At 44.3% G+C, this 13,231-nt stretch overlaps 1 protein-coding gene across 4 annotated transcripts in view; it reads right to left on the bottom strand.

Moving 5' to 3' along the window:
* The window catches only part of ACHE (acetylcholinesterase (Yt blood group)), a 77,007-nt gene that overhangs the window by 22,819 nt on the left and 40,957 nt on the right, over positions 1-13,231 (bottom strand). For 2 of the 4 annotated variants that reach the window (XM_066593747.1, XM_066593751.1), the window contains exon 1: positions 6,526-6,631. The exons of the other annotated variants lie outside the window; for them this stretch is intronic. The gene's annotated coding sequence lies outside the window, so the exon portion shown is untranslated. Of the gene's footprint in view, positions 1-6,525; positions 6,632-13,231 lie in introns of those variants that run through there. 4 annotated transcript variants of the gene reach the window in all.

Raw genomic sequence — 13,231 nt, forward strand, 5'->3', positions numbered from 1 at the left:
GGGAAAAAAAAAACAAGGGCAAGAAACAGCTGTCTGTACATAGATCTTCTGGTTTGGTTTACAACCATAGTCATGTTGCAAGGGCTATTAAAAGGTAGGGCATTCACTCTTAAATTAGCTACCTTGCAATAGGTGGCGCTCTAGAGAAATTACCCCGTCACTAGTTTGCATTTCTTTTATTAGAAGAGTTAAAGGGGTTATCTAAGTTTGTACAATTAATGGCCCTATTTACAGGACAAGTCATCAATATCTGATTGTGGGGGTCCACTGCTTGAGATCCCCACCAATAGGATGGTTGAAGGGGCCATGGCTCTCGTAGGAGGATTCAGTAGCTGTTAAAGGGGTTTTCCAGAACGAGACTATTGATGACCCATCTTCAGGATAGGCCATCAGTAAGGGTCACTATTCAGGATCCTCACCGATCAGCTGAGCTTGGGTGAGTGCAGCGGCCTCTTCTCAAGCATGTCATGTCACATTCATTGATCAGAAACGCTCTTTTCTCCTTAGGGAGAGCAACTATATACTATAAACTAAGTGAGGAGACTCAAATGGCCACGCACGCTCCTCTGGGTAATATGCAAATAAGGGAGATGGAATAAATCCTCCACAGTGCCACCTATTGAAAGGCAGCATTCCAATTCCAATTCCAAAGCATGCCTTTCAATAGGTGGCACTGTGGAGGATTTATTCCATCTCCCTTATTTACATTCATTGATCACATGGTCTGAGAGCAACTCAGTCCCATTCCAGTGAATGGGACTGAGCTGCAGTACCAGGAACGGCCCCAATAAAAGTTGAAACACAAGAGATTCTTGGGTTTAACTCATGTCGTACACTCCATCCAGGTGTTGTCCGACGTGCAGGACACCGCACATTACATGTCCTATTCTTGTACAAGATGTGCTCTAGATTAGGACATGCATTGACTTTTCAAACTAGGACTATCGATCCAAATAAAAAATAAATACAATCGCTCGTGTGAATGAACTCATAGTAACATAATATGTAAGGCTGAATGAAGACAATGTCCATCTAGTCCAGCCTGTCTATCCTCCTGTGTTGATCCAGAGGAAGGCAAAAAACCCCAAGAGGCAGGAGCCAATTAGCCCTTTAGGGGAAAAAATTCCTTCCCGACTCCCTAATGGCAATCAGACTGTTCCCTAGATCAACCCCTAATAGTTCCTACCTGCCTGTATACCCAGATTGACAATTAACCTAAGATTTATAACCTATAATGTCCTTCTTCTCGAGAACTCATAAATGGGTTCTCTTCCATACAACTTCTACCAGTCTCAAACAAGGACAGAACTCATACGTAATTCTCACCCGTGTGAATATACTCTAATGCAGAACCCCACAACCCTCCACCTAGGATGCGCCAAGGTGTCTTCTTATGTACCTCTGCTCCCCGTACCATTACGTCCCCGGTGCCATGGAATGCCAATTTAACTGATATGACCAGGTGCATCTAAACAAAACTATATTGTAAACTCTTAACTGGTACCTCTTGTGGTCACTAGCTCTAAAGGGAGCATTCCCAGGTGACACATACAGGTGAAGAGAGGGAGGACCCAAGGTAGGTACTGGGATCCCTGAAACCTTGGCTGACATGGAGCCCGCACTCACCGAAGTGGAGGCTGCTACAGAGTCACTTATCAGAGTCATTGCACTCTCATTAGGCTCTCACGCCTGGACTCGGGCCACAAAAGGTCAGGTATGGGGTGGTGTTTTCCTCATTGTTGAACCCGCTTGGAAACGGGACTCAGTCGAAAACTCATGTAGTCAGATTTTGTGCGGCGCTCAAGACTTTTATTAACAAACAGTTCAACTTGGGCCCTTCCGGCCGAAAAAGGTGACAGTCAATGAGTTCCTTGTCACAGGAACAATTAACAGAACTAAGTAGTTTCCGACCGCAGAATCCTCAGTGTGTAAGGACAGTCCATAAAGTTCTTATCGGAGACGTGCAACTTACGGTTCGGAATATCCAGATAAACAGTCTTTAGTATAGACCATAAGCAGGCTCTTGTCATAATAGAATCTGCAGGACAGGTTCCTTCATGGGTGGCCAGTGATGCCCCCTCTAGAATGCACGCCCACCTATCCTACTACACCCCTCTTCCAGTTGGACATAGCAGGTCAAGGAGCGGCCACACCCTGAAGTGCTGTCCTGCTGTGGGGACAGGGCTTTGATCTAGCCCTTAGGCGAGCAATCTCTTGCATGAGCGTCCGCGCCTTCACAAGTAAGTTCACTTTTGCGAAAGGGGAGGACTCCCCTCCTACATAGGAGCAATAGGAAAAGACGATTAAGGTATTAAAACCCACCCTCAAAATAATGAGCAGTCGTCCCCTGTGGCTTCTAAAAGTCAATCAATCCTTGCCATCAATCAATCCCTGGGCACACATGCTGGCGTTTATAATGCAGAAGCCAGGGAGTCATTAGCGCCTACTGTTGCTCATTGTGGAAGAAGACATATGATAATTAGCAAGATGATAGAAAACAGCAGCTTGTTAAGGAAGAGGAAATTCTTCGCAGATAAGATCGAGGCCTGTCAATGCACATGAAAGACCTTGGCTGGATCCCAAGCCAACGCTGTATTATGGCGCGGGTATCCGTGTTGTAGGCTGGGGTCGTGTCGACGAGCTGCAAGCTGCCAGCCGGAGGCCTCTGCAAATGCATCGCTAATAAGGGAAGCGTAGCAGGTCCCCTACTTGGCTAATGAAATGAATGAAATAGCTGGACAGGGAGCAAAAAGGAGGGAGGGGAGGAAGAGAGACGGCGAGGATGAGCGGGAGGAGAGGAAAAACATCGCCACGCAGAAGAAGAATTGACAGGGTGTCATTCCTGAGGAGGCAATGAAGGTGAAATGACAAGAAGCAGCGCTCGGGTTTAGCTTGAACTGGGGGCTTCATTGTCTACAAGTCAACCAGGAGCCTTTGTGACCGCAAGCTTCTAAGTGGAACCGTTGTGACCTCAAACCACGAAGCCGCTTGTCTAACGCCATTATGAAGAAATCTATAAAGCACACCCAGGCGCTGCAAACTAATTAAGTAGTAATACGGTAATTAACGTGAATTAAGTAGGTCATCTGGTGACTAACTGATCTTGGTTGAGGGGGGGCAAAAGTTTAGCTATCCTTTCTGGCTATTAGAGAAAGGTCCCCCATGTAATCTATAGGACACATGAGGAATGGGGGTGTTCACTTAAAAGCTGACAGTCAATGGCGGTCCAGAGTACTAGCAGCTGTATCATTTACTATCCATATAGAATGCCCCTAAATCAGGGATGTAGCTGTAGGGTTGTAGAGGTAGCAGTTGCAGCTGGGTCCCGGTGCCAGAAGGGTCCCTCTATTATATAAGAAGGTATTGATATTATGAATAGCATTTGGTAGGTGGGGGCCCTGTTATGGATTTTGTGTTAGGGCCCAAGAGCCCAATCCTTAAAGGGGTATTCCGGGATTTTTTAAACTTTTTTCCATTGTTCACCAATAGGGCATCAATAGATGAACATTGAGGACCCGCTGCTTGGGTCCCTGACGATCAGTTGATTTCAGGGTCACCATCAGTGCAGGAAACAGAAAGCGCTGACCACAGAGCAGTGGCTTGGGTTGGTATTGCAGGTGCAGCTCCCATTGAATTCAATGTTGGTCATCAATAGAAAAATTTAAGTCCCGGAATACACCTTTAAAGAGACACAACGTATAGAAACTAAGAAGAATCAAGTCAAGTTCACTTACCTATTTGTGAATCGGAAAGCTCTTGAAGTAAACAGACTTGCAGAAATCTTATAAAGAAAATAAATCCATCTTTTTAATCTGCTTCCTTTTGACAAAAGGGTGGGGCTTATCAAAAGGGGAGGAGTTTGTCTGGTTGGTCATTGCAGGCAGTGCTCTTGGGGGAATTGGAGATTTACAATATGTGAGAAGGAGGTCTATAGGGACAATGTTGTTTTTAATTGTCCCCTTTTGGACTGGTAGGAACTGCGGTGCCTTTAAGAATGAGCCAAGATAAGCAAGAGTAGGCGATATGGATAAAACGGAAAGACAGTGGTCCAATATTAATCAACCAATCCCAAACATCAACAACCAATCACTATACAGAAAATCAGTCTATCTTATCTAATCTCTCACTATATCTCATTTTTCATTAACAGCTATCTATGTATCTATCTATTCTTCTTGCTCCCGGGACATTAAGTTTCTCAGTACCTATTTTTTTTCCATTATCCATCCTTAGCGCAGCCAAATTCAAAACCAAACAAACCTCCTCAAAATAGCTGGGGGCCTCTTTAATGACGTCGATCATTTCCAAATGTTTAAATACTACATTCCAATCTTAAAGGGGATCTCCACTCCGACAAGGCAAATAAACCAAAATGCTCCTCTATCTCACCTTTTCGATTGTCTATGACACCCCCTCAATCATGGTCATAACTAAAGAAGAGGTCACATATGGTAGGTAGAACTTGAAGACTTTCCTTAATGCCGAACATCTAAAAAGTAGCCCATGGGATTGATTCCACCACCGTCTATGATCCTATAATTGCAACTTTACATACTGCCAATGGGATTAATCCCACTGCCGTTTCTGATCCAAGGCTCATACACTGCTAAGGGGATTAATCCCACCACTGTCTTTGATCCTATAATCCCAACCTCACATACTGCCAATAGGATTGATCCCACCACCATCTATGATCCTAGTATGCTAATCTTACACACTGCCAGTGGGAATTATCCTACGGCCCTCGCTCATCCCAATCTTACACACTGCCAGTGAGATTCATCCCTCCGCTATCTTTGATCCTTTAATCTCAACTTCACACACTGCCAATGGGATAGATGATGTTCTGTCTATGATCCTATAATCCCAACCTCACGTACTGCTAATAGGATTGACCTCATCACTATCTCTGATCCTATAATTCCAACCTCGCACACTACCCTACTTCTGACCACGGGATGGAACTGATCCCATCTTTCATTCCCGACACCATTGATGGATCAGTCCAACCATTGATAGTGATTGGCTAGGTCTACCTCAGCCTCCTCTAACTAAACACCCATGAAATTCCAAACACAACCAACAATCATCACATTATTCCACCTCTACATGTTTTTTCCATCAAACTACAAGCAAAATCCTTTATTGACAAGGAGCATGAAATCCTAACAGGCAGTGGGACCTATTCCAAGTACTGCACCTACTTCCAACAGCAGTAACCTAACCCCAACCATCAACACCCTTGACCCAGTCCCAAAAATGTACGGCTTGTGTTGCTTCAACTTCCAAGACTTCTCGCCAGTGTCATTCAACCCTACATAGCTGGCTGCTTTTACGTAATACATAAGAAATGACAGGGGGTCCTGGTATTTCGAGTGCCATTCTCCATGGAGTATTACCATACATACTTAGGATGAGTAACGTCAACTTGGCACTGCTCTTTAAAAAGCGGTGACATGGGTGGTGTTGTATCAGTTTAGAACTTTTACAAAGGTCTGGAATGAACAAGTCTTGGTATAAGGGCATCTCTGGTCATCTCTCCATAAAAATCCCAAGCAGGATCCACTAGTTGGAGGTTTTTAGAACCCCCCTAATAACCTCCTTTACAAGATTTGATCAACATGCCACATAATTGGGACCACCTCATCTTATTGAAATGCGTTAATGTCCACCACATCTCAACATATCTTGTAAACAGGGCATATCATGGTCCTCTCCGACCAGCATGGGTTGCCACTGGCATCTCAACACTGTTATGATCTTATGTGCCAGGACACATGTACCCAAAATACTGTATGTATGCATACGTGTAGAGGACCGCAAGCAACACCCAACATCACAGCAACTTCCATCTATGCCTTGTCTGTCAACATCTTCAATGTATACCACTGCAATCGCTGGTACTTCAATCAAAACACTGCCCATCAATGTCACCTGAGCAGCGATGTTCGGCATCAATGCCATCTTCTCCACCCAGAAACCGTCTATCATGGCACACAAATAATGCATGTCATTGTCACTTAAAGCATGCAAATCACTGTCACTTCACATCAGACATGGCATCACTGGGCATCAGGGCAACCCAACACTGCAAACCCTGATCAGATAAAGCTGAACGCCCCAAGTTACATCCATGCCACCATCGCCCCCGGGCATTCCTTGTATCTCCCCATCATGTAAGCACTTCTTCCCTGAGGGTTGGCATCTACATTGTGAAACATACAAACACTTGTGTGTACCCAGCAGATTATGCCAACTACACCCAACACAAATTTAATGCCAATGTGCATAAGTCAAGGGATCGACCTAATTAAGATTGCACACACTTATGTAGTGCCAATGTATACCGCACTACTGTATGGTGACCATGACAAACGCCAACACATATTGACCAAGACCTCTACATGACAATGGAAGAGCTTACAATCTAAATGATACCCGACATACCCATGCACTCAATGCATGTGCACAACATACATGTACTCTCACATACATACATACATACCTATACCGATCAGTCCTTACCTGAGACAATCTGAACAGATCTTGTCGGTGTCTGGCTCTCTAGCTCTGCATTCGCTCTCTCTCTGACCGTCTATCCCTCCCTCTGCTTATCTCAATGTCTCTTACTCTCTCCAGCCTCTGGATGACTCCTCCTCTCGCCTCTGCCTCCATCTCTCCCTCCCTGCAGAGGCTGGAGAGACAGCACCAGAGACAGCAGCCAGAAAGACAGCTAGAGTGCACCTTCTTCTAGAGTAGAACACCTGATCAAGCACTGAGGTCAAGAACTGCTATAGACATGCAAGCAGAAAAGAGACAGCCGCTAGAGTGCACCTTCTTCTATAGTATAGAATGCTGTCAAGCATTAAGGTCAAGGAAACATCATCAAGAATTGAGGCCAACAGAGTTATAGACAAGAGAGACAGCAACAAAGACGGTAGCTAGAGCGTACCTTGCTCTATAGAAGAGCCCATCAACAAACATCAACTTCAAGAATTGCTATAGACGGGCAAACAGAAAAAAGAGACAGCGGCTAGAGCGCACCTTCTTCTAAAGTAGGACGCAGAGTCAAGTATTGAAGTCCAGAAATGCTATAGACAGGCCAAAACGCAAAAGAAACAGCAAGAACTGAGGCCAACAGAGTTATAGACAGAGAGAGACAGCCACCAAGATGGTAGAGCGCACCTTGTTCTAAAGAAGAACAAATCAGAAAAGAGACGGCAGCTAGAGTGCACCTTCTTACATAACTTCAAGTACTGAAGAAGTTCTACAGACAGGCAAACGCAAAAGAGACAGTGTCCGAGACCACAGCCACAAGGATAATTAGAGTGCATCTTCATCTATTGTAGGACACATCATCAAGAATTGAGGCCAACATATTCATATACAGTAGAGAGACAGTAACTAAGACAGAAGCTAGATAGACAGCTAGAGTGCACCAACTTCTAGAGTAGGACTCATCGTCAAGGATTACTACAGACAGGCAAATAGTAGAGAGAGCATCAGAGACAGCAGCCACAAAGACAGCTGGAGTGCATCTTCATCTATTGTAGGACACATTATCAAGACGTGAGGCCAACATATTCATATACAGTAGAGAGACAGTAACTAAGACAGAAGCTAGATAGACAGCTAGAGTGCACCAACTTCTCGAGTAGGATTCATCGTCAAGGATTCAAGGATTACAACAGACAGGCAAAAAGTAGAGAGAGCATCAGAGACAGCAGCCACAAAGACAGCTGGAGTGCATCTTCATCTATTGTAGGACACATTATCAAGAAGTGAGGCCAACACAGTTGTAGACAGTAGAGTATGGAGACAGCAGCCAAGACAGCATCTAGATGACAGCTAAAGTGCACCACCTCCTATAGAAGGGCTCATCAACAAGCATTGACATCAAGGATTGCCTTAGACAGGCAAACAGAAAGGAAACAGCGACTAGAGTGCACCTTCTTCTGGAGTAGGACGCAGAGTCAAGTATTGAAGTCAAGGACTGCTATAGACAGGGAAATGCAAAAGAGACAGCATCTGAGACCAGAGCCACAGAGATAGTTAGAGTGCACTTTCCTCTATAACAGGAGATGTCATCAAGAGTTGAGGCCAACGCAATTATAGACAGCAGCTAAATAGACAGCAGGAGTGCACCATCTTCCATAGCAGGACAAACAGTCGGGTACTGAAGTCAAAGGCTGTCAGAGTAGAGAGAGAGAGCGCTAGAGACCGCAGCAACAAAAACAGCTAGAGTGCACCTTCCTCTATAGGAGAGGCCAACACAGTTAAAGACAGTAGAGTAGAGAGACAGCAACCAAGACGGTGGCTAGATGACAGCTAGAGCGCCCCTTTTTGTGAAGTAGACAGATTTCACAGTAGAGAGAGACAGCATAAAGTAGGGACACAACAATGCATAAAAAGTCTATTCCATGGACAACTATAGAGAGATTCAACGGTAAATGTTATAGAGACAGACTACTACAGTGTGAGAGACCGCTATAGACAGCCTCTATAATAGACAGTGAGAATGCTCCAGACATAGAACTCTAAAGAGAAGAGTGCTCCATTATGAATCCCACAGACTGCTACATGATAGACAACTAGAACACATTACAGGCAGCTTCTGTCTAGACAGCCAACAAAAGAGACTGCTCATAGATAGCGATGTTCTTTATAGATTGCATGACATAGAGCAAGAGAAATTTCAATGGGAGAGACACCTACTGCCAGACAAAACACGAGAGACTGCTGTAGTCAATAATAGACAGCTAGAAGCAGATATAGCTCGAGGCGTTGCTTTGGGTAGACAGATGAAGATAGTGCAGGAGACAGCTCCCTCATAGACAGCTAGATTACTGGGCGTAAATTATGCAGTAGACCGCTGCAGACCAAAGAGAGCGCTCTCTGCATTGTCAATCACAGAACTGTCTTGGGGGCTATCAATGTGTGCAAAAGCAACTGAGTGATGTCAAAATGAATGATGAGTAATGGTTCCAGCGCTCCCACGTGCAGTCGTAAATCACAATAGATGTCTCTTTCTCTTGTGGAGTATTGAGACTGATAGGTACTGTCTTTTTAGATGTCTAACAAGAGAGGGGGAGTCATATGTACATATCACAGGAAAGGCCATAGGTATAGGCTCCATAAGATTGAAGACCCCAAGCACTGAGTAATGAAGCTTCACGTTGGAGACTCCAAGTTTCATCAGCCTTCAGCAACATTACGGAGTGCTGAGACCACCCATGACTCAAACTGGGTTTGAACTGTCCCAACAGTACTTTCTCCAATGGGCCCCAAAGGTCCATCAGGAGACAACCCCATTTAGAGGTGAGTTTAGCACTAAGGTCTATTTCTTATGGGCTGAATTACAAATAACCTATTTAACCCCTTGAAAGTGGTTGTGCAAATTTTCTCTACAGGTGGAGGGTGGTCTCTCAGATTAATTTCCTGCGATGCTGCAAACTACTTTTTGCATCCGATAAACCAAAGTTTTCCAAAAGTTGCAACTTGTTTGTTTCTGCTGTACAGACTATGAGCAACGCCCAAGATACCGTAACTGTCAGGGTTACTCAGGGTGAAAGCATACGATCAAAGTTCAGAGAGGTCTTCTTAGCTCCTGATAAGAGACATACAGTCAAACACACTGCATGAGGTACTGCGGGGTAAAGAAGAACACTACATTGCTACAATTTAGAGACATTTCTCAAGAAATAGAGAGTGTTCAGCACCAGAGACAGCTCCAGACAGACCAACTGGCAACACGCTAATTATGTCAGCTAAGTAGTCAGGATATATGGGGGTCCTGCAGTATCTGGTCACCTTAAATTAGGGTGTCTTATAGATCAAACCTGAAAGCCCATCAAAAGGTATAATGCTATATTATGAGCATCTAAGGTAGCTTCCGACCTCTGGACCATGTAGCACCAAGAAACCTCACATTTAATTCTTCTCCACTTCCATGATTCCTTTACAAGTGTCTCTTCATGATTCTAAGACCAAGTAGCTTGATTTCAGCTTTGATAGTAAACAATGGGCACCGTTTCCCAATGGACAATGTTGAGTTCCTCCAAGATCAAGAGATGTTCTTACCAGGACTATCATCTATAGCTACAGACGTCCAGTATAAGCTAGACATGTCCCAAAGCTCATGTTGTAAAAACATGCAGTTTCTAAATTGGTGCCCATCTTTATACATGAGACATGCCATGAGTATCTAATGTAGCTTTCAACCTCTCCTTGAGACCTGTGTACGATCTAGCTCGAAGAAGCCTCACATGTTAGTTTTTCTCCACTTCCATGACTTCTTTACAAGTGGCTCTTCAGGTTTTTAAGACTAGGTAACTTGAGTTCAGCTTTGATTGTAAACAATGGGCACCAATCTTTCTCAATAGATAATGTTGATGTACTCCAGCATCACGAACGTTCTATCAGGGTCAGTGGATGTCGATCCCGTGCCACAGACTGGTTTGACTTTGGGCCACATCCGAAGGTGACAGCTGAGAAGCTCTGGTCTTCATGCTTTAACCCCACCAATCAAGACATGGTCTACGCTTCGCCACGAGGTCCCCAGGCCGTTATGCTGGAAGTGGTCCTAGTAATGTGACAGCTGATGCTACTATAGACCAAAGTGTGTCATCTGAAGGTGTGTGTAGGGGCATAGTAAGATTATTCTGGGTGGGGGCAGACCGTACAACTTCAGAACGAGGAACAGGCCAGAGGTCAAAACACACAGGATGGGTTCAACACTGTACAACGGGCCAGAGGTTTTGGCAGGCAGCAGACAGGGGAACGGTCAATACAACAAGCCAATGTCAGGAATAGAGAATGCAGCCAAAAATCAAAAACAGAGTCAGAATACATAAGATAGCACCTAAAGCTGGACCAAAAACTCAGGCACCATCTTTAGGGGAAGGATGTCTGATATAGCCAGGGACAACTTTTTACTGACTTTTTTTTTTTAAATCTAAAAAAAAAATGTTTTTTTTTTTTTAACATTTATAGTTTTTTTTTAAATTAGTATATTTACGCTTAAATAAAGTATGGAAATGGATTCCTCATGTTGTTTTGGACGTTATATATATATATATATATATATATATATATATACACACACATACACATACATATATACACATACATACACACGAGGGGCTGCTGATAGGTCTTTGGCTTTGTGTTCTTTTTTTGTTTCTATAGTAACGAATGTTACATCACATGAAAGCCTTATGTGTCTAATATATGTTTTCAAAATTTTGTTTTTGTAGCTTATGGCAACAGTGATCTCGGCACGCGGGAAAACAACATGGCGGAGTCTAAGGCGATATTCACAGCAAATGAGAGCCAGAGGAGTGATAAAAGTCTTGTTTCTGTAAGGAAAGTCGGCGAAGGATATTCATGTGATATGTCGCAGACATTGGGGGGTCAATGCCCTTCATATTCTACAGTTAAGAACCGGGTTGCCAAATTTAAAAGGGGCCACTTCAGCCCCAATGATGAGGAACGTCCTGGACGACTGAGGGAGGTGGTTGTTCCAGAGATCGTCGATGCTGTGCACAACCTCATACTGCAGAATCGGCCAATTTCAGCTGCAGGAATAGCAGACATCATGGGGATTTCTGGTGAACGTGTTTGTGTCATTATCCATGAACATCTGAACACGAAGAAGCGATCTGCAAAGCGGGGCCCCAAATGTTTGACAACAGATCAGAAAAGCATGCGAGTAAAAACTTCCCGGTCCATTTGTCAGCGTTTCCGGACTGATAAGAACTTCTTGGATCGACTGGTCACCATGGAGGAGACCCGGATTTATTTGTATGACCCTGAAACCAAGGAGCAGTCAAAAGAGTGGGGGCACAGTGGTTCTTCTCGCCCAAAGAAGTTCAGGGTGCAAAAACCAGCCATTAAGGTGATGGTGTCTGTGTTCTGGGTTAAGGATGGCGTGCTGCTAGTGGACTACCTTCAAAATGGTTCCACCATCAATGCAAGGGATTACATTGAACTTTTGGACCAATTGAAAGCAGCTCTGAAGGCCAAAAGGCGTGGCAAGCTATCCAAAGGAATCTTGTTCCTGCAAGACAACGCCTCCGCTCACACGGCACAAGCGACCATGGCAAAACTGGTGGAGCTAGGCTTCCAGCTGGTTGACCACCCACCTTATTCACCAGATCTAGCTCCCTCCGACTATCATCTGTTTCCAAACCTGAAGAAACACCTCAAGGGGACCATATTTCACACCATTTCTGATGCCATGGCTGCTACGGATGACTGGTTTGGGGCACAATCGAAATCCTCCTTTTTGCAACGCTTACAGAACTTGGAATCCCAATGTAAGAAGTGTGTTGGCATCAGTGGAGAGGATGTGGAAGAAATGTAAAGTTTCATCTTCCTATCTCGTTTCTTTCTGGGTAAAGCCAAAGACTTATCAGCAACCCCTCGTAATATATATGGTTTCGGATTACAGGGCGCATACGGCGATGGTTTTGCTTGGCGTCGGCTTTGGGTTATTCTCTTTTTTTTTTGTATAGATTTTTATTTTATTCTGTAATATTTTTTTTACCTATTTATGACATTAATTTTTTTACTATCTATGTTCCGCATGATGTCATATAAGACCTCTGGGGTTCATTCACAGGTTTTCAGTTTTTTTTATTTGACACTTTTCCACTGTAGCTGGGAGCCTCAGTTAAAGGAAAAAACACCCCCTTGTAGTGACAATAGTCCCTGGCAGAGCTAATCAGGCCTGCTATAACCCTGTAGCTCTGCTGTGCCAGGGAATCCCGGCGGTCACGTGACCACCGGCTCACATAGTAGAAGAAAAAGTTCCACTTTCACTTCTTAGTACATAGCACTCATTGAGCGCTGTCTACTAGGGAAAGGAGAAGACAGAAGGTGTTTAAAACCACTCCTGCCTTCTCCTTGGGGTTCTCAGCTGTGACTAACAGCTGGCAACCCCACCTGCTTCTGATTGATTGCAGAAGCTTTAATCCCCTGTCATATTTTTACTATCGGCTAGGATTAACCCTTTGCAATCCAATTTTGGATTCAGGGTTTCCTAGGGGGCTTTCTCTTTGTACCATTATACAATGGCGCCATCTGCTGGCTAGAGCCAGTGCTGCAGTGTGGAATATGCTGGAGAGGCCCCCAACAACAGAGCGCCCAGTAATCTACAGTAGAATACCCTGCCGGACGTCATCCCGCATCAGAGCTGTACAGCCTTCAATCAGAATGTCTTTACATGTCA

This window comes from Eleutherodactylus coqui, chromosome 2 (assembly GCF_035609145.1).
Source record: "Eleutherodactylus coqui strain aEleCoq1 chromosome 2, aEleCoq1.hap1, whole genome shotgun sequence".
NCBI lineage: Eukaryota > Metazoa > Chordata > Amphibia > Anura > Eleutherodactylidae > Eleutherodactylus > Eleutherodactylus coqui.